The sequence below is a fragment of the Trifolium pratense genome, linkage group LG2, assembly GCF_020283565.1.
Source record: "Trifolium pratense cultivar HEN17-A07 linkage group LG2, ARS_RC_1.1, whole genome shotgun sequence".
NCBI classification, from domain to species: domain Eukaryota; kingdom Viridiplantae; phylum Streptophyta; class Magnoliopsida; order Fabales; family Fabaceae; genus Trifolium; species Trifolium pratense.
In genome coordinates, this window is record NC_060060.1 from 61,567,819 (window position 1) to 61,594,027 (window position 26,209).

At 38.6% G+C, this 26,209-nt stretch overlaps 69 non-coding genes and 1 pseudogene across 69 annotated transcripts; all 70 read right to left on the reverse strand.

Moving 5' to 3' along the window:
* Positions 1–127: 127 nt before the first annotated feature.
* LOC123912488 lies at positions 128–245 on the reverse strand. Its single transcript, XR_006811373.1, has one exon. It is a non-coding gene; the product is annotated as a 5S ribosomal RNA (ribosomal RNA).
* Positions 246–415: 170 nt separating this feature from the next.
* Positions 416–534, reverse strand: LOC123912308. The gene has a single exon (XR_006811203.1). It is a non-coding gene; the product is annotated as a 5S ribosomal RNA (ribosomal RNA).
* A 171-nt stretch (positions 535–705) lies between these two features.
* Positions 706–824, reverse strand: LOC123912168. Its single transcript, XR_006811050.1, has one exon. It is a non-coding gene; the product is annotated as a 5S ribosomal RNA (ribosomal RNA).
* A 170-nt stretch (positions 825–994) lies between these two features.
* On the reverse strand, positions 995–1,113 carry LOC123912265. The gene has a single exon (XR_006811163.1). It is a non-coding gene; the product is annotated as a 5S ribosomal RNA (ribosomal RNA).
* A 170-nt stretch (positions 1,114–1,283) lies between these two features.
* LOC123912278 lies at positions 1,284–1,402 on the reverse strand. Its single transcript, XR_006811175.1, has one exon. It is a non-coding gene; the product is annotated as a 5S ribosomal RNA (ribosomal RNA).
* Positions 1,403–1,573: 171 nt separating this feature from the next.
* LOC123912419 lies at positions 1,574–1,692 on the reverse strand. The gene has a single exon (XR_006811307.1). It is a non-coding gene; the product is annotated as a 5S ribosomal RNA (ribosomal RNA).
* Positions 1,693–1,862: 170 nt separating this feature from the next.
* Positions 1,863–1,981, reverse strand: LOC123912309. The gene has a single exon (XR_006811204.1). It is a non-coding gene; the product is annotated as a 5S ribosomal RNA (ribosomal RNA).
* Positions 1,982–2,152: 171 nt separating this feature from the next.
* Positions 2,153–2,270, reverse strand: LOC123912489. The gene has a single exon (XR_006811374.1). It is a non-coding gene; the product is annotated as a 5S ribosomal RNA (ribosomal RNA).
* Positions 2,271–2,440: 170 nt separating this feature from the next.
* LOC123912310 lies at positions 2,441–2,559 on the reverse strand. The gene has a single exon (XR_006811205.1). It is a non-coding gene; the product is annotated as a 5S ribosomal RNA (ribosomal RNA).
* Positions 2,560–2,730: 171 nt separating this feature from the next.
* On the reverse strand, positions 2,731–2,849 carry LOC123912263. Its single transcript, XR_006811161.1, has one exon. It is a non-coding gene; the product is annotated as a 5S ribosomal RNA (ribosomal RNA).
* A 170-nt stretch (positions 2,850–3,019) lies between these two features.
* LOC123912266 lies at positions 3,020–3,138 on the reverse strand. Its single transcript, XR_006811164.1, has one exon. It is a non-coding gene; the product is annotated as a 5S ribosomal RNA (ribosomal RNA).
* Positions 3,139–3,308: 170 nt separating this feature from the next.
* Positions 3,309–3,427, reverse strand: LOC123912311. Its single transcript, XR_006811206.1, has one exon. It is a non-coding gene; the product is annotated as a 5S ribosomal RNA (ribosomal RNA).
* A 171-nt stretch (positions 3,428–3,598) lies between these two features.
* LOC123912280 lies at positions 3,599–3,717 on the reverse strand. Its single transcript, XR_006811177.1, has one exon. It is a non-coding gene; the product is annotated as a 5S ribosomal RNA (ribosomal RNA).
* Positions 3,718–3,888: 171 nt separating this feature from the next.
* On the reverse strand, positions 3,889–4,007 carry LOC123912281. The gene has a single exon (XR_006811178.1). It is a non-coding gene; the product is annotated as a 5S ribosomal RNA (ribosomal RNA).
* Positions 4,008–4,177: 170 nt separating this feature from the next.
* On the reverse strand, positions 4,178–4,296 carry LOC123912448. Its single transcript, XR_006811335.1, has one exon. It is a non-coding gene; the product is annotated as a 5S ribosomal RNA (ribosomal RNA).
* Positions 4,297–4,467: 171 nt separating this feature from the next.
* LOC123912491 lies at positions 4,468–4,585 on the reverse strand. Its single transcript, XR_006811376.1, has one exon. It is a non-coding gene; the product is annotated as a 5S ribosomal RNA (ribosomal RNA).
* Positions 4,586–4,755: 170 nt separating this feature from the next.
* On the reverse strand, positions 4,756–4,874 carry LOC123912312. The gene has a single exon (XR_006811207.1). It is a non-coding gene; the product is annotated as a 5S ribosomal RNA (ribosomal RNA).
* A 171-nt stretch (positions 4,875–5,045) lies between these two features.
* On the reverse strand, positions 5,046–5,164 carry LOC123912461. Its single transcript, XR_006811347.1, has one exon. It is a non-coding gene; the product is annotated as a 5S ribosomal RNA (ribosomal RNA).
* Positions 5,165–5,335: 171 nt separating this feature from the next.
* On the reverse strand, positions 5,336–5,454 carry LOC123912193. Its single transcript, XR_006811080.1, has one exon. It is a non-coding gene; the product is annotated as a 5S ribosomal RNA (ribosomal RNA).
* Positions 5,455–5,624: 170 nt separating this feature from the next.
* Positions 5,625–5,743, reverse strand: LOC123912269. Its single transcript, XR_006811166.1, has one exon. It is a non-coding gene; the product is annotated as a 5S ribosomal RNA (ribosomal RNA).
* A 171-nt stretch (positions 5,744–5,914) lies between these two features.
* On the reverse strand, positions 5,915–6,032 carry LOC123912468. The gene has a single exon (XR_006811354.1). It is a non-coding gene; the product is annotated as a 5S ribosomal RNA (ribosomal RNA).
* A 170-nt stretch (positions 6,033–6,202) lies between these two features.
* Positions 6,203–6,321, reverse strand: LOC123912462. Its single transcript, XR_006811348.1, has one exon. It is a non-coding gene; the product is annotated as a 5S ribosomal RNA (ribosomal RNA).
* Positions 6,322–6,492: 171 nt separating this feature from the next.
* LOC123912282 lies at positions 6,493–6,611 on the reverse strand. Its single transcript, XR_006811179.1, has one exon. It is a non-coding gene; the product is annotated as a 5S ribosomal RNA (ribosomal RNA).
* Positions 6,612–6,781: 170 nt separating this feature from the next.
* On the reverse strand, positions 6,782–6,900 carry LOC123912449. The gene has a single exon (XR_006811336.1). It is a non-coding gene; the product is annotated as a 5S ribosomal RNA (ribosomal RNA).
* Positions 6,901–7,071: 171 nt separating this feature from the next.
* On the reverse strand, positions 7,072–7,189 carry LOC123912492. Its single transcript, XR_006811377.1, has one exon. It is a non-coding gene; the product is annotated as a 5S ribosomal RNA (ribosomal RNA).
* A 170-nt stretch (positions 7,190–7,359) lies between these two features.
* Positions 7,360–7,478, reverse strand: LOC123912313. The gene has a single exon (XR_006811208.1). It is a non-coding gene; the product is annotated as a 5S ribosomal RNA (ribosomal RNA).
* A 171-nt stretch (positions 7,479–7,649) lies between these two features.
* Positions 7,650–7,768, reverse strand: LOC123912463. The gene has a single exon (XR_006811349.1). It is a non-coding gene; the product is annotated as a 5S ribosomal RNA (ribosomal RNA).
* A 171-nt stretch (positions 7,769–7,939) lies between these two features.
* On the reverse strand, positions 7,940–8,077 carry LOC123911794 (annotated as a pseudogene).
* A 170-nt stretch (positions 8,078–8,247) lies between these two features.
* Positions 8,248–8,366, reverse strand: LOC123912450. The gene has a single exon (XR_006811337.1). It is a non-coding gene; the product is annotated as a 5S ribosomal RNA (ribosomal RNA).
* A 171-nt stretch (positions 8,367–8,537) lies between these two features.
* Positions 8,538–8,655, reverse strand: LOC123912493. The gene has a single exon (XR_006811378.1). It is a non-coding gene; the product is annotated as a 5S ribosomal RNA (ribosomal RNA).
* Positions 8,656–8,825: 170 nt separating this feature from the next.
* LOC123912315 lies at positions 8,826–8,944 on the reverse strand. The gene has a single exon (XR_006811210.1). It is a non-coding gene; the product is annotated as a 5S ribosomal RNA (ribosomal RNA).
* A 171-nt stretch (positions 8,945–9,115) lies between these two features.
* On the reverse strand, positions 9,116–9,234 carry LOC123912283. The gene has a single exon (XR_006811180.1). It is a non-coding gene; the product is annotated as a 5S ribosomal RNA (ribosomal RNA).
* Positions 9,235–9,404: 170 nt separating this feature from the next.
* On the reverse strand, positions 9,405–9,523 carry LOC123912285. Its single transcript, XR_006811181.1, has one exon. It is a non-coding gene; the product is annotated as a 5S ribosomal RNA (ribosomal RNA).
* Positions 9,524–9,693: 170 nt separating this feature from the next.
* LOC123912286 lies at positions 9,694–9,812 on the reverse strand. Its single transcript, XR_006811182.1, has one exon. It is a non-coding gene; the product is annotated as a 5S ribosomal RNA (ribosomal RNA).
* A 171-nt stretch (positions 9,813–9,983) lies between these two features.
* On the reverse strand, positions 9,984–10,102 carry LOC123912464. The gene has a single exon (XR_006811350.1). It is a non-coding gene; the product is annotated as a 5S ribosomal RNA (ribosomal RNA).
* Positions 10,103–10,273: 171 nt separating this feature from the next.
* LOC123912287 lies at positions 10,274–10,392 on the reverse strand. The gene has a single exon (XR_006811183.1). It is a non-coding gene; the product is annotated as a 5S ribosomal RNA (ribosomal RNA).
* Positions 10,393–10,562: 170 nt separating this feature from the next.
* LOC123912451 lies at positions 10,563–10,681 on the reverse strand. The gene has a single exon (XR_006811338.1). It is a non-coding gene; the product is annotated as a 5S ribosomal RNA (ribosomal RNA).
* Positions 10,682–10,852: 171 nt separating this feature from the next.
* Positions 10,853–10,970, reverse strand: LOC123912494. The gene has a single exon (XR_006811379.1). It is a non-coding gene; the product is annotated as a 5S ribosomal RNA (ribosomal RNA).
* Positions 10,971–11,140: 170 nt separating this feature from the next.
* Positions 11,141–11,259, reverse strand: LOC123912452. Its single transcript, XR_006811339.1, has one exon. It is a non-coding gene; the product is annotated as a 5S ribosomal RNA (ribosomal RNA).
* Positions 11,260–11,430: 171 nt separating this feature from the next.
* Positions 11,431–11,548, reverse strand: LOC123912495. Its single transcript, XR_006811380.1, has one exon. It is a non-coding gene; the product is annotated as a 5S ribosomal RNA (ribosomal RNA).
* A 170-nt stretch (positions 11,549–11,718) lies between these two features.
* Positions 11,719–11,837, reverse strand: LOC123912317. Its single transcript, XR_006811211.1, has one exon. It is a non-coding gene; the product is annotated as a 5S ribosomal RNA (ribosomal RNA).
* A 171-nt stretch (positions 11,838–12,008) lies between these two features.
* LOC123912288 lies at positions 12,009–12,127 on the reverse strand. The gene has a single exon (XR_006811184.1). It is a non-coding gene; the product is annotated as a 5S ribosomal RNA (ribosomal RNA).
* Positions 12,128–12,297: 170 nt separating this feature from the next.
* On the reverse strand, positions 12,298–12,416 carry LOC123912270. Its single transcript, XR_006811167.1, has one exon. It is a non-coding gene; the product is annotated as a 5S ribosomal RNA (ribosomal RNA).
* A 170-nt stretch (positions 12,417–12,586) lies between these two features.
* On the reverse strand, positions 12,587–12,705 carry LOC123912289. Its single transcript, XR_006811185.1, has one exon. It is a non-coding gene; the product is annotated as a 5S ribosomal RNA (ribosomal RNA).
* Positions 12,706–12,876: 171 nt separating this feature from the next.
* LOC123912465 lies at positions 12,877–12,995 on the reverse strand. The gene has a single exon (XR_006811351.1). It is a non-coding gene; the product is annotated as a 5S ribosomal RNA (ribosomal RNA).
* Positions 12,996–13,166: 171 nt separating this feature from the next.
* Positions 13,167–13,285, reverse strand: LOC123912290. The gene has a single exon (XR_006811186.1). It is a non-coding gene; the product is annotated as a 5S ribosomal RNA (ribosomal RNA).
* Positions 13,286–13,455: 170 nt separating this feature from the next.
* Positions 13,456–13,574, reverse strand: LOC123912271. Its single transcript, XR_006811168.1, has one exon. It is a non-coding gene; the product is annotated as a 5S ribosomal RNA (ribosomal RNA).
* A 171-nt stretch (positions 13,575–13,745) lies between these two features.
* On the reverse strand, positions 13,746–13,863 carry LOC123912549. Its single transcript, XR_006811433.1, has one exon. It is a non-coding gene; the product is annotated as a 5S ribosomal RNA (ribosomal RNA).
* A 170-nt stretch (positions 13,864–14,033) lies between these two features.
* Positions 14,034–14,152, reverse strand: LOC123912272. The gene has a single exon (XR_006811169.1). It is a non-coding gene; the product is annotated as a 5S ribosomal RNA (ribosomal RNA).
* Positions 14,153–14,323: 171 nt separating this feature from the next.
* On the reverse strand, positions 14,324–14,442 carry LOC123912453. The gene has a single exon (XR_006811340.1). It is a non-coding gene; the product is annotated as a 5S ribosomal RNA (ribosomal RNA).
* Positions 14,443–14,613: 171 nt separating this feature from the next.
* On the reverse strand, positions 14,614–14,732 carry LOC123912169. The gene has a single exon (XR_006811051.1). It is a non-coding gene; the product is annotated as a 5S ribosomal RNA (ribosomal RNA).
* Positions 14,733–14,903: 171 nt separating this feature from the next.
* LOC123912497 lies at positions 14,904–15,021 on the reverse strand. Its single transcript, XR_006811382.1, has one exon. It is a non-coding gene; the product is annotated as a 5S ribosomal RNA (ribosomal RNA).
* Positions 15,022–15,191: 170 nt separating this feature from the next.
* Positions 15,192–15,310, reverse strand: LOC123912458. The gene has a single exon (XR_006811344.1). It is a non-coding gene; the product is annotated as a 5S ribosomal RNA (ribosomal RNA).
* Positions 15,311–15,481: 171 nt separating this feature from the next.
* Positions 15,482–15,599, reverse strand: LOC123911728. Its single transcript, XR_006810635.1, has one exon. It is a non-coding gene; the product is annotated as a 5S ribosomal RNA (ribosomal RNA).
* A 170-nt stretch (positions 15,600–15,769) lies between these two features.
* On the reverse strand, positions 15,770–15,888 carry LOC123912455. Its single transcript, XR_006811341.1, has one exon. It is a non-coding gene; the product is annotated as a 5S ribosomal RNA (ribosomal RNA).
* Positions 15,889–16,059: 171 nt separating this feature from the next.
* On the reverse strand, positions 16,060–16,177 carry LOC123911729. Its single transcript, XR_006810636.1, has one exon. It is a non-coding gene; the product is annotated as a 5S ribosomal RNA (ribosomal RNA).
* Positions 16,178–16,348: 171 nt separating this feature from the next.
* LOC123912498 lies at positions 16,349–16,466 on the reverse strand. Its single transcript, XR_006811383.1, has one exon. It is a non-coding gene; the product is annotated as a 5S ribosomal RNA (ribosomal RNA).
* Positions 16,467–16,636: 170 nt separating this feature from the next.
* On the reverse strand, positions 16,637–16,755 carry LOC123912459. The gene has a single exon (XR_006811345.1). It is a non-coding gene; the product is annotated as a 5S ribosomal RNA (ribosomal RNA).
* A 171-nt stretch (positions 16,756–16,926) lies between these two features.
* LOC123911731 lies at positions 16,927–17,044 on the reverse strand. The gene has a single exon (XR_006810638.1). It is a non-coding gene; the product is annotated as a 5S ribosomal RNA (ribosomal RNA).
* Positions 17,045–17,214: 170 nt separating this feature from the next.
* Positions 17,215–17,333, reverse strand: LOC123912457. Its single transcript, XR_006811343.1, has one exon. It is a non-coding gene; the product is annotated as a 5S ribosomal RNA (ribosomal RNA).
* A 171-nt stretch (positions 17,334–17,504) lies between these two features.
* On the reverse strand, positions 17,505–17,622 carry LOC123912550. The gene has a single exon (XR_006811434.1). It is a non-coding gene; the product is annotated as a 5S ribosomal RNA (ribosomal RNA).
* Positions 17,623–17,792: 170 nt separating this feature from the next.
* On the reverse strand, positions 17,793–17,911 carry LOC123912460. Its single transcript, XR_006811346.1, has one exon. It is a non-coding gene; the product is annotated as a 5S ribosomal RNA (ribosomal RNA).
* Positions 17,912–18,082: 171 nt separating this feature from the next.
* LOC123912445 lies at positions 18,083–18,201 on the reverse strand. The gene has a single exon (XR_006811332.1). It is a non-coding gene; the product is annotated as a 5S ribosomal RNA (ribosomal RNA).
* A 170-nt stretch (positions 18,202–18,371) lies between these two features.
* LOC123912371 lies at positions 18,372–18,490 on the reverse strand. Its single transcript, XR_006811263.1, has one exon. It is a non-coding gene; the product is annotated as a 5S ribosomal RNA (ribosomal RNA).
* A 5,561-nt stretch (positions 18,491–24,051) lies between these two features.
* Positions 24,052–24,170, reverse strand: LOC123912505. Its single transcript, XR_006811390.1, has one exon. It is a non-coding gene; the product is annotated as a 5S ribosomal RNA (ribosomal RNA).
* Positions 24,171–24,341: 171 nt separating this feature from the next.
* On the reverse strand, positions 24,342–24,459 carry LOC123912499. Its single transcript, XR_006811384.1, has one exon. It is a non-coding gene; the product is annotated as a 5S ribosomal RNA (ribosomal RNA).
* A 170-nt stretch (positions 24,460–24,629) lies between these two features.
* LOC123912292 lies at positions 24,630–24,748 on the reverse strand. Its single transcript, XR_006811188.1, has one exon. It is a non-coding gene; the product is annotated as a 5S ribosomal RNA (ribosomal RNA).
* Positions 24,749–24,915: 167 nt separating this feature from the next.
* Positions 24,916–25,034, reverse strand: LOC123912517. The gene has a single exon (XR_006811402.1). It is a non-coding gene; the product is annotated as a 5S ribosomal RNA (ribosomal RNA).
* A 170-nt stretch (positions 25,035–25,204) lies between these two features.
* LOC123911837 lies at positions 25,205–25,323 on the reverse strand. Its single transcript, XR_006810750.1, has one exon. It is a non-coding gene; the product is annotated as a 5S ribosomal RNA (ribosomal RNA).
* A 171-nt stretch (positions 25,324–25,494) lies between these two features.
* LOC123911847 lies at positions 25,495–25,612 on the reverse strand. The gene has a single exon (XR_006810760.1). It is a non-coding gene; the product is annotated as a 5S ribosomal RNA (ribosomal RNA).
* Between the last annotated feature and the right edge of the window lie 597 nt (positions 25,613–26,209).

The window sequence follows — 26,209 nt, forward strand, 5'->3', positions numbered from 1 at the left end:
GGCCAAATTTTGGAGAAATCCGAGAAAGTAGACTAAAACACGATATTTTTCATTAATCTCGCCAAAAATTGAAGGATAAAATTTATAACACGGTGAAAACTAAACGAAATAAAAAAAATCGAAAAAAGAGGTGCAACACAAGGACTTCCAGGAGGTCTCCCATCCTAGTACTACTCTCGCCCAAGCACGCTTAACTGCGGAGTTCTGATGGGATCCGGTACATTAGTGCTGGTATGATCGCACCTGGTATATAATACGGTTTAATTGTATATATGTCTTCCATCTTTCAGGCCAAATTTTGGAGAAATCCGAGAAAGTAGACTAAAACACGATATTTTTCATTAATCTCGCAAAAAATTGAAGGATAAAATTTATAACACGGTGAAAACTAAACGAAATAAAAAAATCAAAAAAAGAGGTGCAACACAAGGACTTCCCAGGAGGTCACCCATCCTAGTACTACTCTCGCCCAAGCACGCTTAACTACGGAGTTCTGATGGGATCCGGTGCATTAGTGCTGGTATGATCGCATCAGGTGTATAATACGGTTTAATTGTATATATGTCTTCCATCTTTCAGGCCAAATTTTGGAGAAATCCGAGAAAGTAGACTAAAACACGATATTTTTCATTAATCTCGCCAAAAATTGAAGGATAAAATTTATAACACGGTGAAAACTAAACGAAATAAAAAAAATCGAAAAAAGAGGTGCAACACAAGGACTTCCCAGGAGGTCACCCATCCTAGTACTACTCTCGCCCAAGCACGCTTAACTGCGGAGTTCTGATGGGATCCGGTACATTAGTGCTGGTATGATCGCACCTGGTATATAATACGGTTTAATTGTATATATGTCTTCCATCTTTCAGGCCAAATTTTGGAGAAATCCGAGAAAGTAGACTAAAACACGATATTTTTCATTAATCTCGCAAAAAATTGAAGGATAAAATTTATAACACGGTGAAAACTAAACGAAATAAAAAAATCGAAAAAAGAGGTGCAACACATGGACTTCCCAGGAGGTCACCCATCCTAGTACTACTCTCGCCCAAGCACGCTTAACTGCGGAGTTCTGATGGGATCCGGTGCATTAGTGCTGGTATGATCGCATCAGGTGTATAATACGGTTTAATTGTATATATGTCTTCCATCTTTCAGGCCAAATTTTGGAGAAATCCGAGAAAGTAGACTAAAACACGATATTTTTCATTAATCTCGCCAAAAATTGAAGGATAAAATTTATAACACGGTGAAAACTAAACGAAATAAAAAAATCAAAAAAAGAGGTGCAACACAAGGACTTCCCAGGAGGTCACCCATCCTAGTACTACTCTCGCCCAAGCACGCTTAACTGCGGAGTTCTGATGGGATCCGGTGCATTAGTGCTGGTATGATCGCATCAGGTGTATAATACGGTTTAATTGTATATATGTCTTCCATCTTTCAGGCCAAATTTTGGAGAAATCCGAGAAAGTAGACTAAAACACGATATTTTTCATTAATCTCGCCAAAAATTGAAGGATAAAATTTATAACACGGTGAAAACTAAACGAAATAAAAAAAATCGAAAAAAGAGGTGCAACACAAGGACTTCCCAGGAGGTCACCCATCCTAGTACTACTCTCGCCCAAGCACGCTTAACTGCGGAGTTCTGATGGGATCCGGTACATTAGTGCTGGTATGATCGCATCAGGTGTATAATACGGTTTAATTGTATATATGTCTTCCATCTTTCAGGCCAAATTTTGGAGAAATCCGAGAAAGTAGACTAAAACACGATATTTTTCATTAATCTCGCAAAAAATTGAAGGATAAAATTTATAACACGGTGAAAACTAAACGAAATAAAAAAATCGAAAAAAGAGGTGCAACACAAGGACTTCCCAGGAGGTCACCCATCCTAGTACTACTCTCGCCCAAGCACGCTTAACTACGGAGTTCTGATGGGATCCGGTGCATTAGTGCTGGTATGATCGCATCAGGTGTATAATACGGTTTAATTGTATATATGTCTTCCATCTTTCAGGCCAAATTTTGGAGAAATCCGAGAAAGTAGACTAAAACACGATATTTTTCATTAATCTCGCCAAAAATTGAAGGATAAAATTTATAACACGGTGAAAACTAAACGAAATAAAAAAAATCGAAAAAAGAGGTGCAACACAAGGACTTCCAGGAGGTCTCCCATCCTAGTACTACTCTCGCCCAAGCACGCTTAACTGCGGAGTTCTGATGGGATCCGGTACATTAGTGCTGGTATGATCGCACCTGGTATATAATACGGTTTAATTGTATATATGTCTTCCATCTTTCAGGCCAAATTTTGGAGAAATCCGAGAAAGTAGACTAAAACACGATATTTTTCATTAATCTCGCAAAAAATTGAAGGATAAAATTTATAACACGGTGAAAACTAAACGAAATAAAAAAATTAAAAAAAGAGGTGCAACACAAGGACTTCCCAGGAGGTCACCCATCCTAGTACTACTCTCGCCCAAGCACGCTTAACTACGGAGTTCTGATGGGATCCGGTGCATTAGTGCTGGTATGATCGCATCAGGTGTATAATACGGTTTAATTGTATATATGTCTTCCATCTTTCAGGCCAAATTTTGGAGAAATCCGAGAAAGTAGACTAAAACACGATATTTTTCATTAATCTCGCCAAAAATTGAAGGATAAAATTTATAACACGGTGAAAACTAAACGAAATAAAAAAAATCGAAAAAAGAGGTGCAACACAAGGACTTCCCAGGAGGTCACCCATCCTAGTACTACTCTCGCCCAAGCACGCTTAACTGCGGAGTTCTGATGGGATCCGGTACATTAGTGCTGGTATGATCGCATCTGGTATATAATACGGTTTAATTGTATATATGTCTTCCATCTTTCAGGCCAAATTTTGGAGAAATCCGAGAAAGTAGACTAAAACACGATATTTTTCATTAATCTCGCAAAAAATTGAAGGATAAAATTTATAACACGGTGAAAACTAAACGAAATAAAAAAATCGAAAAAAGAGGTGCAACACATGGACTTCCCAGGAGGTCACCCATCCTAGTACTACTCTCGCCCAAGCACGCTTAACTGCGGAGTTCTGATGGGATCCGGTGCATTAGTGCTGGTATGATCGCATCAGGTGTATAATACGGTTTAATTGTATATATGTCTTCCATCTTTCAGGCCAAATTTTGGAGAAATCCGAGAAAGTAGACTAAAACACGATATTTTTCATTAATCTCGCAAAAAATTGAAGGATAAAATTTATAACACGGTGAAAACTAAACGAAATAAAAAAATCAAAAAAAGAGGTGCAACACAAGGACTTCCCAGGAGGTCACCCATCCTAGTACTACTCTCGCCCAAGCACGCTTAACTACGGAGTTCTGATGGGATCCGGTGCATTAGTGCTGGTATGATCGCATCAGGTGTATAATACGGTTTAATTGTATATATGTCTTCCATCTTTCAGGCCAAATTTTGGAGAAATCCGAGAAAGTAGACTAAAACACGATATTTTTCATTAATCTCGCCAAAAATTGAAGGATAAAATTTATAACACGGTGAAAACTAAACGAAATAAAAAAAATCGAAAAAAGAGGTGCAACACAAGGACTTCCCAGGAGGTCACCCATCCTAGTACTACTCTCGCCCAAGCACGCTTAACTGCGGAGTTCTGATGGGATCCGGTGCATTAGTGCTGGTATGATCGCATCAGGTGTATAATACGGTTTAATTGTATATATGTCTTCCATCTTTCAGGCCAAATTTTGGAGAAATCCGAGAAAGTAGACTAAAACACGATATTTTTCATTAATCTCGCCAAAAATTGAAGGATAAAATTTATAACACGGTGAAAACTAAACGAAATAAAAAAAATCGAAAAAAGAGGTGCAACACAAGGACTTCCCAGGAGGTCACCCATCCTAGTACTACTCTCGCCCAAGCACGCTTAACTGCGGAGTTCTGATGGGATCCGGTGCATTAGTGCTGGTATGATCGCATCAGGTGTATAATACGGTTTAATTGTATATATGTCTTCCATCTTTCAGGCCAAATTTTGGAGAAATCCGAGAAAGTAGACTAAAACACGATATTTTTCATTAATCTCGCAAAAAATTGAAGGATAAAATTTATAACACGGTGAAAACTAAACGAAATAAAAAAATCGAAAAAAGAGGTGCAACACATGGACTTCCCAGGAGGTCACCCATCCTAGTACTACTCTCACCCAAGCACGCTTAACTGCGGAGTTCTGATGGGATCCGGTGCATTAGTGCTGGTATGATCGCATCAGGTGTATAATACGGTTTAATTGTATATATGTCTTCCATCTTTCAGGCCAAATTTTGGAGAAATCCGAGAAAGTAGACTAAAACACGATATTTTTCATTAATCTCGCCAAAAATTGAAGGATAAAATTTATAACACGGTGAAAACTAAACGAAATAAAAAAAATCGAAAAAAGAGGTGCAACACAAGGACTTCCAGGAGGTCTCCCATCCTAGTACTACTCTCGCCCAAGCACGCTTAACTGCGGAGTTCTGATGGGATCCGGTACATTAGTGCTGGTATGATCGCACCTGGTATATAATACGGTTTAATTGTATATATGTCTTCCATCTTTCAGGCCAAATTTTGGAGAAATCCGAGAAAGTAGACTAAAACACGATATTTTTCATTAATCTCGCAAAAAATTGAAGGATAAAATTTATAACACGGTGAAAACTAAACGAAATAAAAAAATTAAAAAAAGAGGTGCAACACAAGGACTTCCCAGGAGGTCACCCATCCTAGTACTACTCTCGCCCAAGCACGCTTAACTACGGAGTTCTGATGGGATCCGGTGCATTAGTGCTGGTATGATCGCATCAGGTGTATAATACGGTTTAATTGTATATATGTCTTCCATCTTTCAGGCCAAATTTTGGAGAAATCCGAGAAAGTAGACTAAAACACGATATTTTTCATTAATCTCGCCAAAAATTGAAGGATAAAATTTATAACACGGTGAAAACTAAACGAAATAAAAAAAATCGAAAAAAGAGGTGCAACACAAGGACTTCCCAGGAGGTCACCCATCCTAGTACTACTCTCACCCAAGCACGCTTAACTGCGGAGTTCTGATGGGATCCGGTGCATTAGTGCTGGTATGATCGCATCAGGTGTATAATACGGTTTAATTGTATATATGTCTTCCATCTTTCAGGCCAAATTTTGGAGAAATCCGAGAAAGTAGACTAAAACACGATATTTTTCATTAATCTCGCCAAAAATTGAAGGATAAAATTTATAACACGGTGAAAACTAAACGAAATAAAAAAAATCGAAAAAAGAGGTGCAACACAAGGACTTCCCAGGAGGTCACCCATCCTAGTACTACTCTCGCCCAAGCACGCTTAACTGCGGAGTTCTGATGGGATCCGGTGCATTAGTGCTGGTATGATCGCACCAGGTATATAATACGGTTTAATTGTATATATGTCTTCCATCTTTCAGGCCAAATTTTGGAGAAATCCGAGAAAGTAGACTAAAACACGATATTTTTCATTAATCTCGCAAAAAATTGAAGGATAAAATTTATAACACGGTGAAAACTAAACGAAATAAAAAAATCGAAAAAAGAGGTGCAACACATGGACTTCCCAGGAGGTCACCCATCCTAGTACTACTCTCGCCCAAGCACGCTTAACTGCGGAGTTCTGATGGGATCCGGTGCATTAGTGCTGGTATGATCGCATCAGGTGTATAATACGGTTTAATTGTATATATGTCTTCCATCTTTCAGGCCAAATTTTGGAGAAATCCGAGAAAGTAGACTAAAACACGATATTTTTCATTAATCTCGCCAAAAATTGAAGGATAAAATTTATAACACGGTGAAAACTAAACGAAATAAAAAAAATCGAAAAAAGAGGTGCAACACAAGGACTTCCAGGAGGTCACCCATCCTAGTACTACTCTCGCCCAAGCACGCTTAACTGCGGAGTTCTGATGGGATCCGGTACATTAGTGCTGGTATGATCGCACCTGGTATATAATACGGTTTAATTGTATATATGTCTTCCATCTTTCAGGCCAAATTTTGGAGAAATCCGAGAAAGTAGACTAAAACACGATATTTTTCATTAATCTCGCAAAAAATTGAAGGATAAAATTTATAACACGGTGAAAACTAAACGAAATAAAAAAATCAAAAAAAGAGGTGCAACACAAGGACTTCCCAGGAGGTCACCCATCCTAGTACTACTCTCACCCAAGCACGCTTAACTGCGGAGTTCTGATGGGATCCGGTGCATTAGTGCTGGTATGATCGCATCAGGTGTATAATACGGTTTAATTGTATATATGTCTTCCATCTTTCAGGCCAAATTTTGGAGAAATCCGAGAAAGTAGACTAAAACACGATATTTTTCATTAATCTCGCCAAAAATTGAAGGATAAAATTTATAACACGGTGAAAACTAAACGAAATAAAAAAAATCGAAAAAAGAGGTGCAACACAAGGACTTCCCAGGAGGTCACCCATCCTAGTACTACTCTCGCCCAAGCACGCTTAACTGCGGAGTTCTGATGGGATCCGGTGCATTAGTGCTGGTATGATCGCATCAGGTGTATAATACGGTTTAATTGTATATATGTCTTCCATCTTTCAGGCCAAATTTTGGAGAAATCCGAGAAAGTAGACTAAAACACGATATTTTTCATTAATCTCGCAAAAAATTGAAGGATAAAATTTATAACACGGTGAAAACTAAACGAAATAAAAAAATCGAAAAAAGAGGTGCAACACATGGACTTCCCAGGAGGTCACCCATCCTAGTACTACTCTCACCCAAGCACGCTTAACTGCGGAGTTCTGATGGGATCCGGTGCATTAGTGCTGGTATGATCGCATCAGGTGTATAATACGGTTTAATTGTATATATGTCTTCCATCTTTCAGGCCAAATTTTGGAGAAATCCGAGAAAGTAGACTAAAACACGATATTTTTCATTAATCTCGCCAAAAATTGAAGGATAAAATTTATAACACGGTGAAAACTAAACGAAATAAAAAAAATCGAAAAAAGAGGTGCAACACAAGGACTTCCAGGAGGTCTCCCATCCTAGTACTACTCTCGCCCAAGCACGCTTAACTGCGGAGTTCTGATGGGATCCGGTACATTAGTGCTGGTATGATCGCACCTGGTATATAATACGGTTTAATTGTATATATGTCTTCCATCTTTCAGGCCAAATTTTGGAGAAATCCGAGAAAGTAGACTAAAACACGATATTTTTCATTAATCTCGCAAAAAATTGAAGGATAAAATTTATAACACGGTGAAAACTAAACGAAATAAAAAAATCAAAAAAAGAGGTGCAACACAAGGACTTCCCAGGAGGTCACCCATCCTAGTACTACTCTCGCCCAAGCACGCTTAACTACGGAGTTCTGATGGGATCCGGTGCATTAGTGCTGGTATGATCGCATCAGGTGTATAATACGGTTTAATTGTATATATGTCTTCCATCTTTCAGGCCAAATTTTGGAGAAATCCGAGAAAGTAGACTAAAACACGATATTTTTCATTAATCTCGCCAAAAATTGAAGGATAAAATTTATAACACGGTGAAAACTAAACGAAATAAAAAAAATCGAAAAAAGAGGTGCAACACAAGGACTTCCCAGGAGGTCACCCATCCTAGTACTACTCTCACCCAAGCACGCTTAACTGCGGAGTTCTGATGGGATCCGGTGCATTAGTGCTGGTATGATCGCATCAGGTGTATAATACGGTTTAATTGTATATATGTCTTCCATCTTTCAGGCCAAATTTTGGAGAAATCCGAGAAAGTAGACTAAAACACGATATTTTTCATTAATCTCGCCAAAAATTGAAGGATAAAATTTATAACACGGTGAAAACTAAACGAAATAAAAAAAATCGAAAAAAGAGGTGCAACACAAGGACTTCCCAGGAGGTCACCCATCCTAGTACTACTCTCGCCCAAGCACGCTTAACTCGCCCAAGCACGCTTAACTACGGAGTTCTGATGGGATCCGGTGCATTAGTGCTGGTATGATCGCATCAGGTGTATAATACGGTTTAATTGTATATATGTCTTCCATCTTTCAGGCCAAATTTTGGAGAAATCCGAGAAAGTAGACTAAAACACGATATTTTTCATTAATCTCGCAAAAAATTGAAGGATAAAATTTATAACACGGTGAAAACTAAACGAAATAAAAAAATCGAAAACAGAGGTGCAACACATGGACTTCCCAGGAGGTCACCCATCCTAGTACTACTCTCACCCAAGCACGCTTAACTGCGGAGTTCTGATGGGATCCGGTGCATTAGTGCTGGTATGATCGCATCAGGTGTATAATACGGTTTAATTGTATATATGTCTTCCATCTTTCAGGCCAAATTTTGGAGAAATCCGAGAAAGTAGACTAAAACACGATATTTTTCATTAATCTCGCCAAAAATTGAAGGATAAAATTTATAACACGGTGAAAACTAAACGAAATAAAAAAAATCGAAAAAAGAGGTGCAACACAAGGACTTCCAGGAGGTCTCCCATCCTAGTACTACTCTCGCCCAAGCACGCTTAACTGCGGAGTTCTGATGGGATCCGGTACATTAGTGCTGGTATGATCGCACCTGGTATATAATACGGTTTAATTGTATATATGTCTTCCATCTTTCAGGCCAAATTTTGGAGAAATCCGAGAAAGTAGACTAAAACACGATATTTTTCATTAATCTCGCAAAAAATTGAAGGATAAAATTTATAACACGGTGAAAACTAAACGAAATAAAAAAATCAAAAAAAGAGGTGCAACACAAGGACTTCCCAGGAGGTCACCCATCCTAGTACTACTCTCGCCCAAGCACGCTTAACTACGGAGTTCTGATGGGATCCGGTGCATTAGTGCTGGTATGATCGCATCAGGTGTATAATACGGTTTAATTGTATATATGTCTTCCATCTTTCAGGCCAAATTTTGGAGAAATCCGAGAAAGTAGACTAAAACACGATATTTTTCATTAATCTCGCCAAAAATTGAAGGATAAAATTTATAACACGGTGAAAACTAAACGAAATAAAAAAAATCGAAAAAAGAGGTGCAACACAAGGACTTCCCAGGAGGTCACCCATCCTAGTACTACTCTCGCCCAAGCACGCTTAACTGCGGAGTTCTGATGGGATCCGGTGCATTAGTGCTGGTATGATCGCATCAGGTGTATAATACGGTTTAATTGTATATATGTCTTCCATCTTTCAGGCCAAATTTTGGAGAAATCCGAGAAAGTAGACTAAAACACGATATTTTTCATTAATCTCGCAAAAAATTGAAGGATAAAATTTATAACACGGTGAAAACTAAACGAAATAAAAAAATCGAAAAAAGAGGTGCAACACAAGGACTTCCCAGGAGGTCACCCATCCTAGTACTACTCTCGCCCAAGCACGCTTAACTGCGGAGTTCTGATGGGATCCGGTGCATTAGTGCTGGTATGATCGCATCAGGTGTATAATACGGTTTAATTGTATATATGTCTTCCATCTTTCAGGCCAAATTTTGGAGAAATCCGAGAAAGTAGACTAAAACACGATATTTTTCATTAATCTCGCCAAAAATTGAAGGATAAAATTTATAACACGGTGAAAACTAAACGAAATAAAAAAATCGAAAAAAGAGGTGCAACACAAGGACTTCCCAGGAGGTCACCCATCCTAGTACTACTCTCGCCCAAGCACGCTTAACTGCGGAGTTCTGATGGGATCCGGTGCATTAGTGCTGGTATGATCGCATCAGGTGTATAATACGGTTTAATTGTATATATGTCTTCCATCTTTCAGGCCAAATTTTGGAGAAATCCGAGAAAGTAGACTAAAACACGATATTTTTCATTAATCTCGCCAAAAATTGAAGGATAAAATTTATAACACGGTGAAAACTAAACGAAATAAAAAAAATCGAAAAAAGAGGTGCAACACAAGGACTTCCCAGGAGGTCACCCATCCTAGTACTACTCTCACCCAAGCACGCTTAACTGCGGAGTTCTGATGGGATCCGGTGCATTAGTGCTGGTATGATCGCATCAGGTGTATAATACGGTTTAATTGTATATATGTCTTCCATCTTTCAGGCCAAATTTTGGAGAAATCCGAGAAAGTAGACTAAAACACGATATTTTTCATTAATCTCGCCAAAAATTGAAGGATAAAATTTATAACACGGTGAAAACTAAACGAAATAAAAAAAATCGAAAAAAGAGGTGCAACACAAGGACTTCCCAGGAGGTCACCCATCCTAGTACTACTCTCGCCCAAGCACGCTTAACTGCGGAGTTCTGATGGGATCCGGTGCATTAGTGCTGGTATGATCGCATCAGGTGTATAATACGGTTTAATTGTATATATGTCTTCCATCTTTCAGGCCAAATTTTGGAGAAATCCGAGAAAGTAGACTAAAACACGATATTTTTCATTAATCTCGCAAAAAATTGAAGGATAAAATTTATAACACGGTGAAAACTAAACGAAATAAAAAAATCGAAAAAAGAGGTGCAACACATGGACTTCCCAGGAGGTCACCCATCCTAGTACTACTCTCACCCAAGCACGCTTAACTGCGGAGTTCTGATGGGATCCGGTGCATTAGTGCTGGTATGATCGCATCAGGTGTATAATACGGTTTAATTGTATATATGTCTTCCATCTTTCAGGCCAAATTTTGGAGAAATCCGAGAAAGTAGACTAAAACACGATATTTTTCATTAATCTCGCCAAAAATTGAAGGATAAAATTTATAACACGGTGAAAACTAAACGAAATAAAAAAAATCGAAAAAAGAGGTGCAACACAAGGACTTCCAGGAGGTCTCCCATCCTAGTACTACTCTCGCCCAAGCACGCTTAACTGCGGAGTTCTGATGGGATCCGGTACATTAGTGCTGGTATGATCGCACCTGGTATATAATACGGTTTAATTGTATATATGTCTTCCATCTTTCAGGCCAAATTTTGGAGAAATCCGAGAAAGTAGACTAAAACACGATATTTTTCATTAATCTCGCAAAAAATTGAAGGATAAAATTTATAACACGGTGAAAACTAAACGAAATAAAAAAATCGAAAAAAGAGGTGCAACACATGGACTTCCCAGGAGGTCACCCATCCTAGTACTACTCTCACCCAAGCACGCTTAACTGCGGAGTTCTGATGGGATCCGGTGCATTAGTGCTGGTATGATCGCATCAGGTGTATAATACGGTTTAATTGTATATATGTCTTCCATCTTTCAGGCCAAATTTTGGAGAAATCCGAGAAAGTAGACTAAAACACGATATTTTTCATTAATCTCGCCAAAAATTGAAGGATAAAATTTATAACACGGTGAAAACTAAACGAAATAAAAAAAATCGAAAAAAGAGGTGCAACACAAGGACTTCCAGGAGGTCTCCCATCCTAGTACTACTCTCGCCCAAGCACGCTTAACTGCGGAGTTCTGATGGGATCCGGTACATTAGTGCTGGTATGATCGCACCTGGTATATAATACGGTTTAATTGTATATATGTCTTCCATCTTTCAGGCCAAATTTTGGAGAAATCCGAGAAAGTAGACTAAAACACGATATTTTTCATTAATCTCGCAAAAAATTGAAGGATAAAATTTATAACACGGTGAAAACTAAACGAAATAAAAAAATCAAAAAAAGAGGTGCAACACAAGGACTTCCCAGGAGGTCACCCATCCTAGTACTACTCTCGCCCAAGCACGCTTAACTACGGAGTTCTGATGGGATCCGGTGCATTAGTGCTGGTATGATCGCATCAGGTGTATAATACGGTTTAATTGTATATATGTCTTCCATCTTTCAGGCCAAATTTTGGAGAAATCCGAGAAAGTAGACTAAAACACGATATTTTTCATTAATCTCGCCAAAAATTGAAGGATAAAATTTATAACACGGTGAAAACTAAACGAAATAAAAAAAATCGAAAAAAGAGGTGCAACACAAGGACTTCCCAGGAGGTCACCCATCCTAGTACTACTCTCGCCCAAGCACGCTTAACTGCGGAGTTCTGATGGGATCCGGTGCATTAGTGCTGGTATGATCGCATCAGGTGTATAATACGGTTTAATTGTATATATGTCTTCCATCTTTCAGGCCAAATTTTGGAGAAATCCGAGAAAGTAGACTAAAACACGATATTTTTCATTAATCTCGCAAAAAATTGAAGGATAAAATTTATAACACGGTGAAAACTAAACGAAATAAAAAAATCGAAAAAAGAGGTGCAACACATGGACTTCCCAGGAGGTCACCCATCCTAGTACTACTCTCGCCCAAGCACGCTTAACTGCGGAGTTCTGATGGGATCCGGTGCATTAGTGCTGGTATGATCGCATCAGGTGTATAATACGGTTTAATTGTATATATGTCTTCCATCTTTCAGGCCAAATTTTGGAGAAATCCGAGAAAGTAGACTAAAACACGATATTTTTCATTAATCTCGCCAAAAATTGAAGGATAAAATTTATAACACGGTGAAAACTAAACGAAATAAAAAAATCAAAAAAAGAGGTGCAACACAAGGACTTCCCAGGAGGTCACCCATCCTAGTACTACTCTCGCCCAAGCACGCTTAACTGCGGAGTTCTGATGGGATCCGGTGCATTAGTGCTGGTATGATCGCATCAGGTGTATAATACGGTTTAATTGTATATATGTCTTCCATCTTTCAGGCCAAATTTTGGAGAAATCCGAGAAAGTAGACTAAAACACGATATTTTTCATTAATCTCGCCAAAAATTGAAGGATAAAATTTATAACACGGTGAAAACTAAACGAAATAAAAAAAATCGAAAAAAGAGGTGCAACACAAGGACTTCCCAGGAGGTCACCCATCCTAGTACTACTCTCACCCAAGCACGCTTAACTGCGGAGTTCTGATGGGATCCGGTGCATTAGTGCTGGTATGATCGCATCAGGTGTATAATACGGTTTAATTGTATATATGTCTTCCATCTTTCAGGCCAAATTTTGGAGAAATCCGAGAAAGTAGACTAAAACACGATATTTTTCATTAATCTCGCCAAAAATTGAAGGATAAAATTTATAACACGGTGAAAACTAAACGAAATAAAAAAAATCGAAAAAAGAGGTGCAACACAAGGACTTCCCAGGAGGTCACCCATCCTAGTACTACTCTCGCCCAAGCACGCTTAACTGCGGAGTTCTGATGGGATCCGGTGCATTAGTGCTGGTATGATCGCATCAGGTGTATAATACGGTTTAATTGTATATATGTCTTCCATCTTTCAGGCCAAATTTTGGAGAAATCCGAGAAAGTAGACTAAAACACGATATTTTTCATTAATCTCGCAAAAAATTGAAGGATAAAATTTATAACACGGTGAAAACTAAACGAAATAAAAAAATCGAAAAAAGAGGTGCAACACATGGACTTCCCAGGAGGTCACCCATCCTAGTACTACTCTCGCCCAAGCACGCTTAACTGCGGAGTTCTGATGGGATCCGGTGCATTAGTGCTGGTATGATCGCATCAGGTGTATAATACGGTTTAATTGTATATATGTCTTCCATCTTTCAGGCCAAATTTTGGAGAAATCCGAGAAAGTAGACTAAAACACGATATTTTTCATTAATCTCGCCAAAAATTGAAGGATAAAATTTATAACACGGTGAAAACTAAACGAAATAAAAAAAATCGAAAAAAGAGGTGCAACACAAGGACTTCCAGGAGGTCACCCATCCTAGTACTCCTCTCGCCCAAGCACGCTTAACTGCGGAGTTCTGATGGGATCCGGTACATTAGTGCTGGTATGATCGCACCTGGTATATAATACGGTTTAATTGTATATATGTCTTCCATCTTTCAGGCCAAATTTTGGAGAAATCCGAGAAAGTAGACTAAAACACGATATTTTTCATTAATCTCGCAAAAAATTGAAGGATAAAATTTATAACACGGTGAAAACTAAACGAAATAAAAAAATCGAAAAAAGAGGTGCAACACATGGACTTCCCAGGAGGTCACCCATCCTAGTACTACTCTCGCCCAAGCACGCTTAACTGCGGAGTTCTGATGGGATCCGGTGCATTAGTGCTGGTATGATCGCATCAGGTGTATAATACGGTTTAATTGTATATATGTCTTCCATCTTTCAGGCCAAATTTTGGAGAAATCCGAGAAAGTAGACTAAAACACGATATTTTTCATTAATCTCGCCAAAAAATTGAAGGATAAAATTTATAACACGGTGAAAACTAAACGAAATAAAAAAATCGAAAAAAGAGGTGCAACACATGGACTTCCCAGGAGGTCACCCATCCTAGTACTACTCTCACCCAAGCACGCTTAACTGCGGAGTTCTGATGGGATCCGGTGCATTAGTGCTGGTATGATCGCATCAGGTGTATAATACGGTTTAATTGTATATATGTCTTCCATCTTTCAGGCCAAATTTTGGAGAAATCCGAGAAAGTAGACTAAAACACGATATTTTTCATTAATCTCGCCAAAAATTGAAGGATACAATTTATAACACGGTGAAAACTAAACGAAATAAAAAAAATCGAAAAAAGAGGTGCAACACAAGGACTTCCCAGGAGGTCACCCATCCTAGTACTACTCTCGCCCAAGCACGCTTAACTGCGGAGTTCTGATGGGATCCGGTACATTAGTGCTGGTATGATCGCACCTGGTATATAATACGGTTTAATTGTATATATGTCTTCCATCTTTCAGGCCAAATTTTGGAGAAATCCGAGAAAGTAGACTAAAACACGATATTTTTCATTAATCTCGCCAAAAATTGAGGGATAAAATTTATAACACGGTGAAAACAAAACGAAATAAAAAAAATCGAAAAAAGAGGTGCAACACAAGGACTTCCAGGAGGTCTCCCATCCTAGTACTACTCTCGCCCAAGCACGCTTAACTGCGGAGTTCTGATGGGATCCGGTACATTAGTGCTGGTATGATCGCACCTGGTATATAATACGGTTTAATTGTATATATGTCTTCCATCTTTCAGGCCAAATTTTGGAGAAATCCGAGAAAGTAGACTAAAACACGATATTTTTCATTAATCTCGCAAAAAATTGAAGGATAAAATTTATAACACGGTGAAAACTAAACGAAATAAAAAAATCAAAAAAAGAGGTGCAACACAAGGACTTCCCAGGAGGTCACCCATCCTAGTACTACTCTCGCCCAAGCACGCTTAACTATGGAGTTCTGATGGGATCCGGTGCATTAGTGCTGGTATGATCGCATCAGGTGTATAATACGGTTTAATTATATATATGTCTTCCATCTTTCAGGCCAAATTTTGGAGAAATCCGAGAAAGTAGACTAAAACACGATATTTTTCATTAATCTCGCCAAAAATTGAAGGATACAATTTATAACACGGTGAAAACTAAACGAAATAAAAAAAATCGAAAAAAGAGGTGCAACACAAGGACTTTCAGGAGGTCACCCATCCTAGTACTCCTCTCGCCCAAGCACGCTTAACTGCGGAGTTCTGATGGGATCCGGTACATTAGTGCTGGTATGATCGCACCTGGTATATAATACGGTTTAATTGTATATATGTCTTCCATCTTTCAGGCCAAATTTTGGAGAAATCCGAGAAAGTAGACTAAAACACGATATTTTTCATTAATCTCGCAAAAAATTGAAGGATAAAATTTATAACACGGTGAAAACTAAACGAAATAAAAAAATCGAAAAAAGAGGTGCAACACATGGACTTCCCAGGAGGTCACCCATCCTAGTACTACTCTCACCCAAGCACGCTTAACTGCGGAGTTCTGATGGGATCCGGTGCATTAGTGCTGGTATGATCGCATCAGGTGTATAATACGGTTTAATTGTATATATGTCTTCCATCTTTCAGGCCAAATTTTGGAGAAATCCGAGAAAGTAGACTAAAACACGATATTTTTCATTAATCTCGCCAAAAATTGAGGGATAAAATTTATAACACGGTGAAAACAAAACGAAATAAAAAAAATCGAAAAAAGAGGTGCAACACAAGGACTTTCAGGAGGTCACCCATCCTAGTACTCCTCTCGCCCAAGCACGCTTAACTGCGGAGTTCTGATGGGATCCGGTACATTAGTGCTGGTATGATCGCACCTGGTATATAATACGGTTTAATTGTATATATGTCTTCCATCTTTCAGGCCAAATTTTGGAGAAATCCGAGAAAGTAGACTAAAACACGATATTTTTCATTAATCTCGCCAAAAATTGAGGGATAAAATTTATAACACGGTGAAAACAAAACGAAATAAAAAAAATCGAAAAAAGAGGTGCAACACAAGGACTTCCAGGAGGTCTCCCATCCTAGTACTACTCTCGCCCAAGCACGCTTAACTGCGGAGTTCTGATGGGATCCGGTACATTAGTGCTGGTATGATCGCACCTGGTATATAATACGGTTTAATTGTATATATGTCTTCCATCTTTCAGGCCAAATTTTGGAGAAATCCGAGAAAGTAGACTAAAACACGATATTTTTCATTAATCTCTCAAAAAATTGAAGGATAAAATTTATAACACGGTGAAAACTAAACGAAATAAAAAAATCAAAAAAAGAGGTGCAACACAAGGACTTCCCAGGAGGTCACCCATCCTAGTACTACTCTCGCCCAAGCACGCTTAACTATGGAGTTCTGATGGGATCCGGTGCATTAGTGCTGGTATGATCGCATCAGGTGTATAATACGGTTTAATTATATATATGTCTTCCATCTTTCAGGCCAAATTTTGGAGAAATCCGAGAAAGTAGACTAAAACACGATATTTTTCATTAATCTCGCCAAAAATTGAAGGATACAATTTATAACACGGTGAAAACAAAACGAAATAAAAAAAATCGAAAAAAGAGGTGCAACACAAGGACTTTCAGGAGGTCACCCATCCTAGTACTCCTCTCGCCCAAGCACGCTTAACTGCGGAGTTCTGATGGGATCCGGTACATTAGTGCTGGTATGATCGCACCTGGTATATAATACGGTTTAATTGTATATATGTCTTCCATCTTTCAGGCCAAATTTTGGAGAAATCCGAGAAAGTAGACTAAAACACGATATTTTTCATTAATCTCGCAAAAAATTGAAGGATAAAATTTATAACACGGTGAAAACTAAACGAAATAAAAAAATCGAAAAAAGAGGTGCAACACATGGACTTCCCAGGAGGTCACCCATCCTAGTACTACTCTCACCCAAGCACGCTTAACTGCGGAGTTCTGATGGGATCCGGTGCATTAGTGCTGGTATGATCGCATCAGGTGTATAATACGGTTTAATTGTATATATGTCTTCCATCTTTCAGGCCAAATTTTGGAGAAATCCGAGAAAGTAGACTAAAACACGATATTTTTCATTAATCTCGCCAAAAATTGAGGGATAAAATTTATAACACGGTGAAAACAAAACGAAATAAAAAAAATCGAAAAAAGAGGTGCAACACAAGGACTTCCAGGAGGTCTCCCATTCTAGTACTACTCTCGCCCAAGCACGCTTAACTGCGGAGTTCTGATGGGATCCGGTACATTAGTGCTGGTATGATCGCACCTGGTATATAATACGGTTTAATTGTATATATGTCTTCCATCTTTCAGGCCAAATTTTGGAGAAATCCGAGAAAGTAGACTAAAACACGATATTTTTCATTAATCTCTCAAAAAATTGAAGGATAAAATTTATAACACGGTGAAAACTAAACGAAATCAAAAAATCAAAAAAAGAGGTGCAACACAAGGACTTCCCAGGAGGTCACCCATCCTAGTACTACTCTCGCCCAAGCACGCTTAACTATGGAGTTCTGATGGGATCCGGTGCATTAGTGCTGGTATGATCGCATCAGGTGTATAATACGGTTTAATTGTATATATGTCTTCCATCTTTCAGGCCAAATTTTGGAGAAATCCGAGAAAGTAGACTAAAACACGATATTTTTCATTAATCTCGCCAAAAATTGAAGGATACAATTTATAACACGGTGAAAACTAAACGAAATAAAAAAAATCGAAAAAAGAGGTGCAACACAAGGACTTCCCAGGAGGTCACCCATCCTAGTACTACTCTCGCCCAAGCACGCTTAACTGCGGAGTTCTGATGGGATCTGGTGCATTAGTGCTGGTATGATCGCATCAGGTGTATAATACGGTTTAATTGTATATATGTCTTCCATCTTTCAGGCCAAATTTTGGAGAAATCCGAGAAAGTAGACTAAAACACGATATTTTTCATTAATCTCTCAAAAAATTGAAGGATAAAATTTATAACACGGTGAAAACTAAACAAAATAAAAAAATCGAAAAAAGAGGTGCAACACATGGACTTCCCAGGAGGTCACCCATCCTAGTACTACTCTCGCCCAAGCACACTTAACTGCGGAGTTCTGATGGGATCCGGTGCATTAGTGCTGGTATGATCGCATCAGGTGTATAATACGGTTTAATTATATATATGTCTTCCATCTTTCAGGCCAAATTTTGGAGAAATCCGAGAAAGTAGACTAAAACACGATATTTTTCATTAATCTCGCCAAAAATTGAAGGATAAAATTTATAACACGGTGAAAACTAAACGAAATAAAAAAAATCGAAAAAAGAGGTGCAACACAAGGACTTTCAGGAGGTCACCCATCCTAGTACTCCTCTCGCCCAAGCACGCTTAACTGCGGAGTTCTGATGGGATCCGATACATTAGTTGTAACGACCCGATTTTTAGTAAATCGATATTTTATATATTTGCTTATATTTTGGGCTAGTGTTAAATATTTATTTACGCGACGTATAATTATTTATCGCGAACATAAGTTTGTGAACGAAACCTTTGTCGTGTTAGTAGGCTTGGGCGTGTGATAGGAGCTTAATGGGCCTAAGCCATTGGGCTTGGTTCATGACCAATAGGAAGTGGTATAAGTACCAAGTCAAACTAAGGAATAGTATCATAACTTGTTTTCATGAGAAGTTAGAGTTTGTGAGCTTAGAGCCAAGAGCAAACCCTAGGAGAGCAAGAAGAAGAACACGAGCAAGGAGAAGAGATTTAGAGGCCAAGAATCATCATTCAATCTAAGGTGAGAGTGGTTGAGCATAAGCTTGGGTGATCCAAGAGAGGGGAGGTGTCTAGCCTCCATTCCTAAACTCTCTCATCCAATTTCTTTGGGGTTTGGGTGAAGTTTCTTTATCATAAACATGTCTTTTCATCTTAGTATGCTTAATGAACATCTAGGAGGGAATATGTATATGTTTGATGATGGTTTTGCATGTTTATGCAACTTTGCTTATTTTGCAAGAAATTGACATGATTTTGATTGTTTGATGTATTTGGATGTTTGGAAGGGATGATTAATGTTCCTTGATACCATATATGCTTGAATTAGCTGTTTATAAGAATTTATAACATGTCTAGATGTATTTTTGAGTGGATTCAAGGTTAAACCGCCTTATTGAAACTCAAGAACAGATATTTTTCTGGTGTAGTTCGCTAAGCGACCAGGAGTTCGCTGTAGCGAACATGTTCGCTGAAGCTCGCCAATGCTCGCCATGAGTAGGTGACTTCCTGGTGAGGTTCGCCATTTCTCGCTAAGCCCTCGCTTAGCGAAGGCCTCTGCGACAGCAATTTTTGTTAATGTTTGTAAAGTGTGTGTATCCATGTATTTGGTTTCGTTTTGGATTGGAATTATTATATGTTTAATAATTGTGTTGTGTAATGGCATTTATATAAAATGTTAAAGAAGTATATGTATTTTGTATATCGGGTTGTCCGATAAAGAAGAATATCAGTTTGTCTGATAAAGAAGTTTAATGGATTATGTTATCCATGTAATGAGCAGTAGCTTCGTGCTAAGTGATTATCATATGTTTGGTAAATGCATGGCATTCATAAACTCATGCATTATTTAGGGATATCAGACTTGTCTGATAAAGAAGGATATTGGACTTGTCCAATAAAGAAGGATATCAATGGTAAGTTCCTTGATAAAGAAGATGGTACCACATGCATTAGTCGTGTCTAGGTTGGCATGACATTGAATGTTTGGCATTAGTCGCATTTGAGTAAATGTGCAATTATGTGTTATGTGTTATGTGAGTTCTTTGTGTTGTCCGAAACGACGTGAAACTATCTGGTTGTGTATTTGTGAGTATGTGTTATCTGGTGTATTACTTATTGAGGTATGTGTGTAAGTTAGTAATACGTGATAGGTTGAATATAGGTGCGTTTCTATATTCGTATGTATGTGATTATGTTTACTAACTCTCTACCTAATTGTTATGTGCTGGACCTTTGGGGGTTCAGGTATTTAGGTCGAGGTCTCGTCGAGCTTTAGCTGCAGATCGTTTTGGTGTGGAGCACTTTTGGTGAGGAGCTAGTGTAGGCTACCTTTGTATAGTTTTGTTAAGTTTAGTTGGTTGTGATGTATATTAGTGCTCTGGTATTTGTAACATCGAGTCGGGGATCGTTTGTATTCCGTCGTATATCGATGCGAACATCTTAACTTATGTTTTATGTTAATGAATTATCTTTTGGAACTATCTTGTTCATTGCTTTGAAAATCCTTTATGTTATGTTTTCCGCTGCGACGTTTCGTGTCATGTGCACGATCGTTTTGAAAATGTTTTTCAGTAGCGCTCCGGCTACTTATCTTTAAAAAGTTTTTAAGATCACGTCTTTTAAGGGTAGTTAGTTCGGGGTGTTACAATAGTGGTATCAGAGCAGGTCGGTTCATGTGAGCCATTAGGATTTTCTTTCTCTTGTATGAAGCATGTGTTGGGTACACTGTTAATACATTCTAACGTCGAGTTGTGATTCGTTCAGGAATCATGGCTGCTGCTAGGACCAACGCTCAGATTGCACAAGCTTTGACTGCTTTGACTACATTGGTGGTAAGGGATAATGACCCGGGAAGGGATAGTGAGAAAAGATTGGAAAGGTTTATGTCGCATAAACCAACTCTGTTTACCGGAGGCTATAACCCGGAGGGGGCTATCAAGTGGTTAGATGAGGTTGAGATCATCTTTGAAGCAATGAGTTGTTCTGAGGAGAACAAGACTACTTTGGGAACTTATGCCCTTAGAGAGGAGGCAATTGTTTGGTGGAGGAATGTGAGACTCAGGATAGGAGTGGACGGTGTTGCTATCGTTTGGGAAACTTTCAAAAGGGAATTTTTAAGGAAGTACTTTCCGGCTGATGTGAAGAATAAGAAAGTGATCGAGTTCATGGAGCTCAAGCAAGGAAATTTATCGGTCGCCGAGTATTCGGCTAAGTTTGAAGCTTTGTGTGTGTTTAGTCCACACTACAACACGGTGGAAGCCGAAGAGGATAAGTGTGTCAAGTTCGAGAGTGGACTTCGTCCGGATATCAAGCTTTTGATTGGATTTTCTGAAATCAGGGATTTTCCGACCCTTATGACCAAGGCAAGGATTTGTGATGAAGATAGCAAAGCCAAGACCAACTACTATAAGGTTCTGAATGATAGGAAAGGAAAAGGTTTGGATCGTGGTAAGCCGTATGAGAACAAGGGCAATGGAAGTGGAAAGAAGAAGCAAGGAAGTGGAAGTTGTTACAAATGTGGAGAGCGGGGTCATATGTCATATGATTGCCCGAGGAAAAGCGACAAGTGTTTCAATTGTGGACAGTTTGGGCACAAGGCTGATGCTTGTCGGGTGAAAGTGTTTTGTTTCAATTGTGGCGAGGAAGGTCACAAGAGTCCGGTATGCAAGAAACCGAAGATGCCGCGTTGAGGGTTCGTTCTCTGTTTTATCTCTTAGGTAATTTCGAGGGCGAAATTCTTTTAAGGGGGGTAGAGTTGTAACGACCCGATTTTTAGTAAATCAATATTTTATATATTTTCTTATATTTTGGGCTAGTGTTAAATATTTATTTACGCGACGTATAATTATTTATCGCGAACATAAGTTTGTGAGCGAAACCTTTGTCGTGTTAGTGGGCTTGGGCGTGTGATAGGAGCTTAATGGGCCTAAGCCATTGGGCTTGGTTCATGACCAATAGGAAGTGGTATAAGTACCAAGTCAAACTAAGGAATAGTATCATAACTTGTTTTCATGAGAAGTTAGAGTTTGTGAGCTTAGAGCCAAGAGCAAACCCTAGGAGAGCAAGAAGAAGAACACGAGCAAGGAGAAGAGATTTAGAGGCCAAGAATCATCATTCAATCTAAGGTGAGAGTGGTTGAGCATAAGCTTGGGTGATCCAAGAGAGGGGAGGTGTCTAGCCTCCATTCCTAAACTCTCTCATCCAATTTCTTTGGGGTTTGGGTGAAGTTTCTTTATCATAAACATGTCTTTTCATCTTAGTATGCTTAATGAACATCTAGGAGGGAATATGTATATGTTTGATGATGGTTTTGCATGTTTATGCAACTTTGCTTATTTTGCAAGAAATTGACATGATTTTGATTGTTTGATGTATTTGGATGTTTGGAAGGGATGATTAATGTTCCTTGATACCATATATGCTTGAATTAGCTGTTTATAAGAATTTATAACATGTCTAGATGTATTTTTGAGTGGATTCAAGGTTAAACCGCCTTATTGAAACTCAAGAACAGATATTTTTCTGGTGTAGTTCGCTAAGCGACCAGGAGTTCGCTGTAGCGAACATGTTCGCTGAAGCTCGCCAATGCTCGCCATGAGTAGGTGACTTCCTGGTGAGGTTCGCCATGTCTCGCTAAGCCCTCGCTTAGCGAAGGCCTCTGCGACAGCAATTTTTGTTAATGTTTGTAAAGTGTGTGTATCCATGTATTTGGTTTCGTTTTGGATTGGAATTATTATATGTTTAATAATTGTGTTGTGTAATGGCATTTATATAAAATGTTAAAGAAGTATATGTATTTTGTATATCGGGTTGTCCGATAAAGAAGAATATCAGTTTGTCTGATAAAGAAGTTTAATGGATTATGTTATCCATGTAATGAGCAGTAGCTTCGTGCTAAGTGATTATCATATGTTTGGTAAATGCATGGCATTCATAAACTCATGCATTATTTAGGGATATCAGACTTGTCTGATAAAGAAGGATATTGGACTTGTCCAATAAAGAAGGATATCAATGGTAAGTTCCTTGATAAAGAAGATGGTACCACATGCATTAGTCGTGTCTAGGTTAGCATGACATTGAATGTTTGGCATTAGTCGCATTTGAGTAAATGTGCAATTATGTGTTATGTGTTATGTGAGTTCTTTGTGTTGTCCGAAACGACGTGAAACTATCTGGTTGTGTATTTGTGAGTATGTGTTATCTGGTGTATTACTTATTGAGGTATGTGTGTAAGTTAGTAATACGTGATAGGTTGAATATAGGTGCGTTTCTATATTCGTATGTATGTGATTATGTTTACTAACTCTCTACCTAATTGTTATGTGCTGGACCTTTGGGGGTTCAGGTATTTAGGTCGAGGTCTCGTCGAGCTTTAGCTGCAGATCGTTTTGGTGTGGAGCACTTTTGGTGAGGAGCTAGTGTAGGCTACCTTTGTATAGTTTTGTTAAGTTTAGTTGGTTGTGATGTATATTAGTGCTCTGGTATTTGTAACATCGAGTCGGGGATCGTTTGTATTCCGTCGTATATCGATGCGAACATCTTAACTTATGTTTTATGTTAATGAATTATCTTTTGGAACTATCTTGTTCATTGCTTTGAAAATCCTTTATGTTATGTTTTCCGCTGCGACGTTTCGTGTCATGTGCACGATCGTTTTGAAAATGTTTTTCAGTAGCGCTCCGGCTACTTATCTTTAAAAAGTTTTTAAGATCACGTCTTTTAAGGGTAGTTAGTTCGGGGTGTTACATTAGTGCTGGTATGATCGCACCTGGTATATAATACGGTTTAATTGTATATATGTCTTCCATCTTTCAGGCCAAATTTTGGAGAAATCCGAGAAAGTAGACTAAAACACGATATTTTTCATTAATCTCGCAAAAAATTGAAGGATAAAATTTATAACACGGTGAAAACTAAACGAAATAAAAAAATCGAAAAAAGAGGTGCAACACATGGACTTCCCAGGAGGTCACCCATCCTAGTACTACTCTCACCCAAGCACGCTTAACTGCGGAGTTCTGACGGGATCCGGTGCATTAGTGCTGGTATGATCGCATCAGGTGTATAATACGGTTTAATTGTATATATGTCTTCCATCTTTCAGGCCAAATTTTGGAGAAATCCGAGAAAGTAGACTAAAACACGATATTTTTCATTAATCTCGCCAAAAATTGAAGGATAAAATTTATAACACGGTGAAAACTAAACAAAATAAAAAAAATCGAAAAAAGAGGTGCAACACAAGGACTTCCAGGAGGTCTCCCATCCTAGTACTACTCTCGCCCAAGCACGCTTAACTGCGGAGTTCTGATGGGATCCGGTACATTAGTGCTGGTATGATCGCACCTGGTATATAATACGGTTTAATTGTATATATGTCTTCCATCTTTCAGGCCAAATTTTGGAGAAATCCGAGAAAGTAGACTAAAACACGATATTTTTCATTAATCTCGCAAAAAATTGAAGGATAAAATTTATAACACGGTGAAAACTAAACGAAATAAAAAAATCAAAAAAAGAGGTGCAACACAAGGACTTCCCAGGAGGTCACCCATCCTAGTACTACTCTCGCCCAAGCACGCTTAACTGCGGAGTTCTGATGGGATCCGGTGCATTAGTGCTGGTATGATCGCATCAGATATATAATACGGTTTAATTGTATATATGTCTTCCATCTTTCAGGCCAAATTTTGGAGAAATCCGAGAAAGTAGACTAAAACACGATATTTTTCATTAAACTCGCCAAAAATTGAAGGATAAAATTTATAACACGGTGAAAACTAAATAAAAAAAAATCGAAAAAAGAGGTGCAACACAAGGACTTCCCAGGAGGTCACCCATCCTAGTACTACTCTCGCCCAACCACGCTTAACTGCGGAGTTCTGATGGGATCCGGTGCATTAGTGCTGGTATGATCACACCAGATATATAATACGGTTTAATTGTATATATGTCTTCCATCTTTCAGGCCAAATTTTGGAGAAATCCGAGAAAGTAGACTAAAACACGATATTTTTCATTAATCTCGCAAAAAATTGAAGGATAAAATTTATAACACGGTGAAAACTAAACGAAATAAAAAAATCGAAAAAAGATGTGCAACACATGGACTTCCCAGGAGGTCACCCATCCTAGTACTACTCTCACCCAAGCACGCTTAACTGCGGAGTTCTGATGGGATTCGGTGCATTAGTGCTCGTATGATCGCATCAAGTGTATAATACGGTTTAATTGTATATATGTCTTCCATCTTTCAGGCCAAATTTTGGAGAAATCCGAGAAAGTAGACTAAAACACGATATTTTTCATTAATCTCGCCAAAAATTGAAGGATAAAATTTATAACACGGTGAAAACTAAACAAAATAAAAAAAATCGAAAAAAGAGGTGCAACACAAGGACTTCCAGGAGGTCTCCCATCCTAGTACTACTCTCGCCCAAGCACGCTTAACTGCGGAGTTCTGATGGGATCCGGTACATTAGTGCTGGTATGATTAGGGATGGCAGAAAAACCCAAACCCGTGAGACCCACCCGAACCCAAACCCAAGTCAACGGGCGAAACCCGAATTGACTGGGTTTGGGTTTGGGTTTGGGTGACACCCGAAAATATGGGTGTGGGTTTGGTATCACTCAAACCCACACCCGAAACCCATACACCCACCCGAAACATGTTAAAATTACCTAAATACCCCCACATATATATATATATGTGTAAAAGTAAAATTAGGTTTTTACAAACCACAATCTCCTTCAGACTTTTCCGCCGCACAGCACAATCTCCTTCTTAAGACTTTTCACGCAGCAGCAGAACGGCAAACATAGAAACCCATCCTTCTTAAGACTTTTCCGCCGCACACTCCTCCTTTCTACTTCCTCCTCCTTCCATCGTTGTCATCTTGCTTCCTCAGTTCCTTTGTTCGTAACTGTGTAAGTTGTTTCGTGTTCTTCTGTAACTTACTAACTTGTTATTCTCGTTGTTCCTCTGTAACTATTCCTCGTTAGATAGGTTAAAATTTGTTCCTAATTTGTTCCTGTGTTAACTTGTTTCATGTAATTGTGTTTCATGATTTTTATTAGTTAAATTTATTTTCCCTAAAT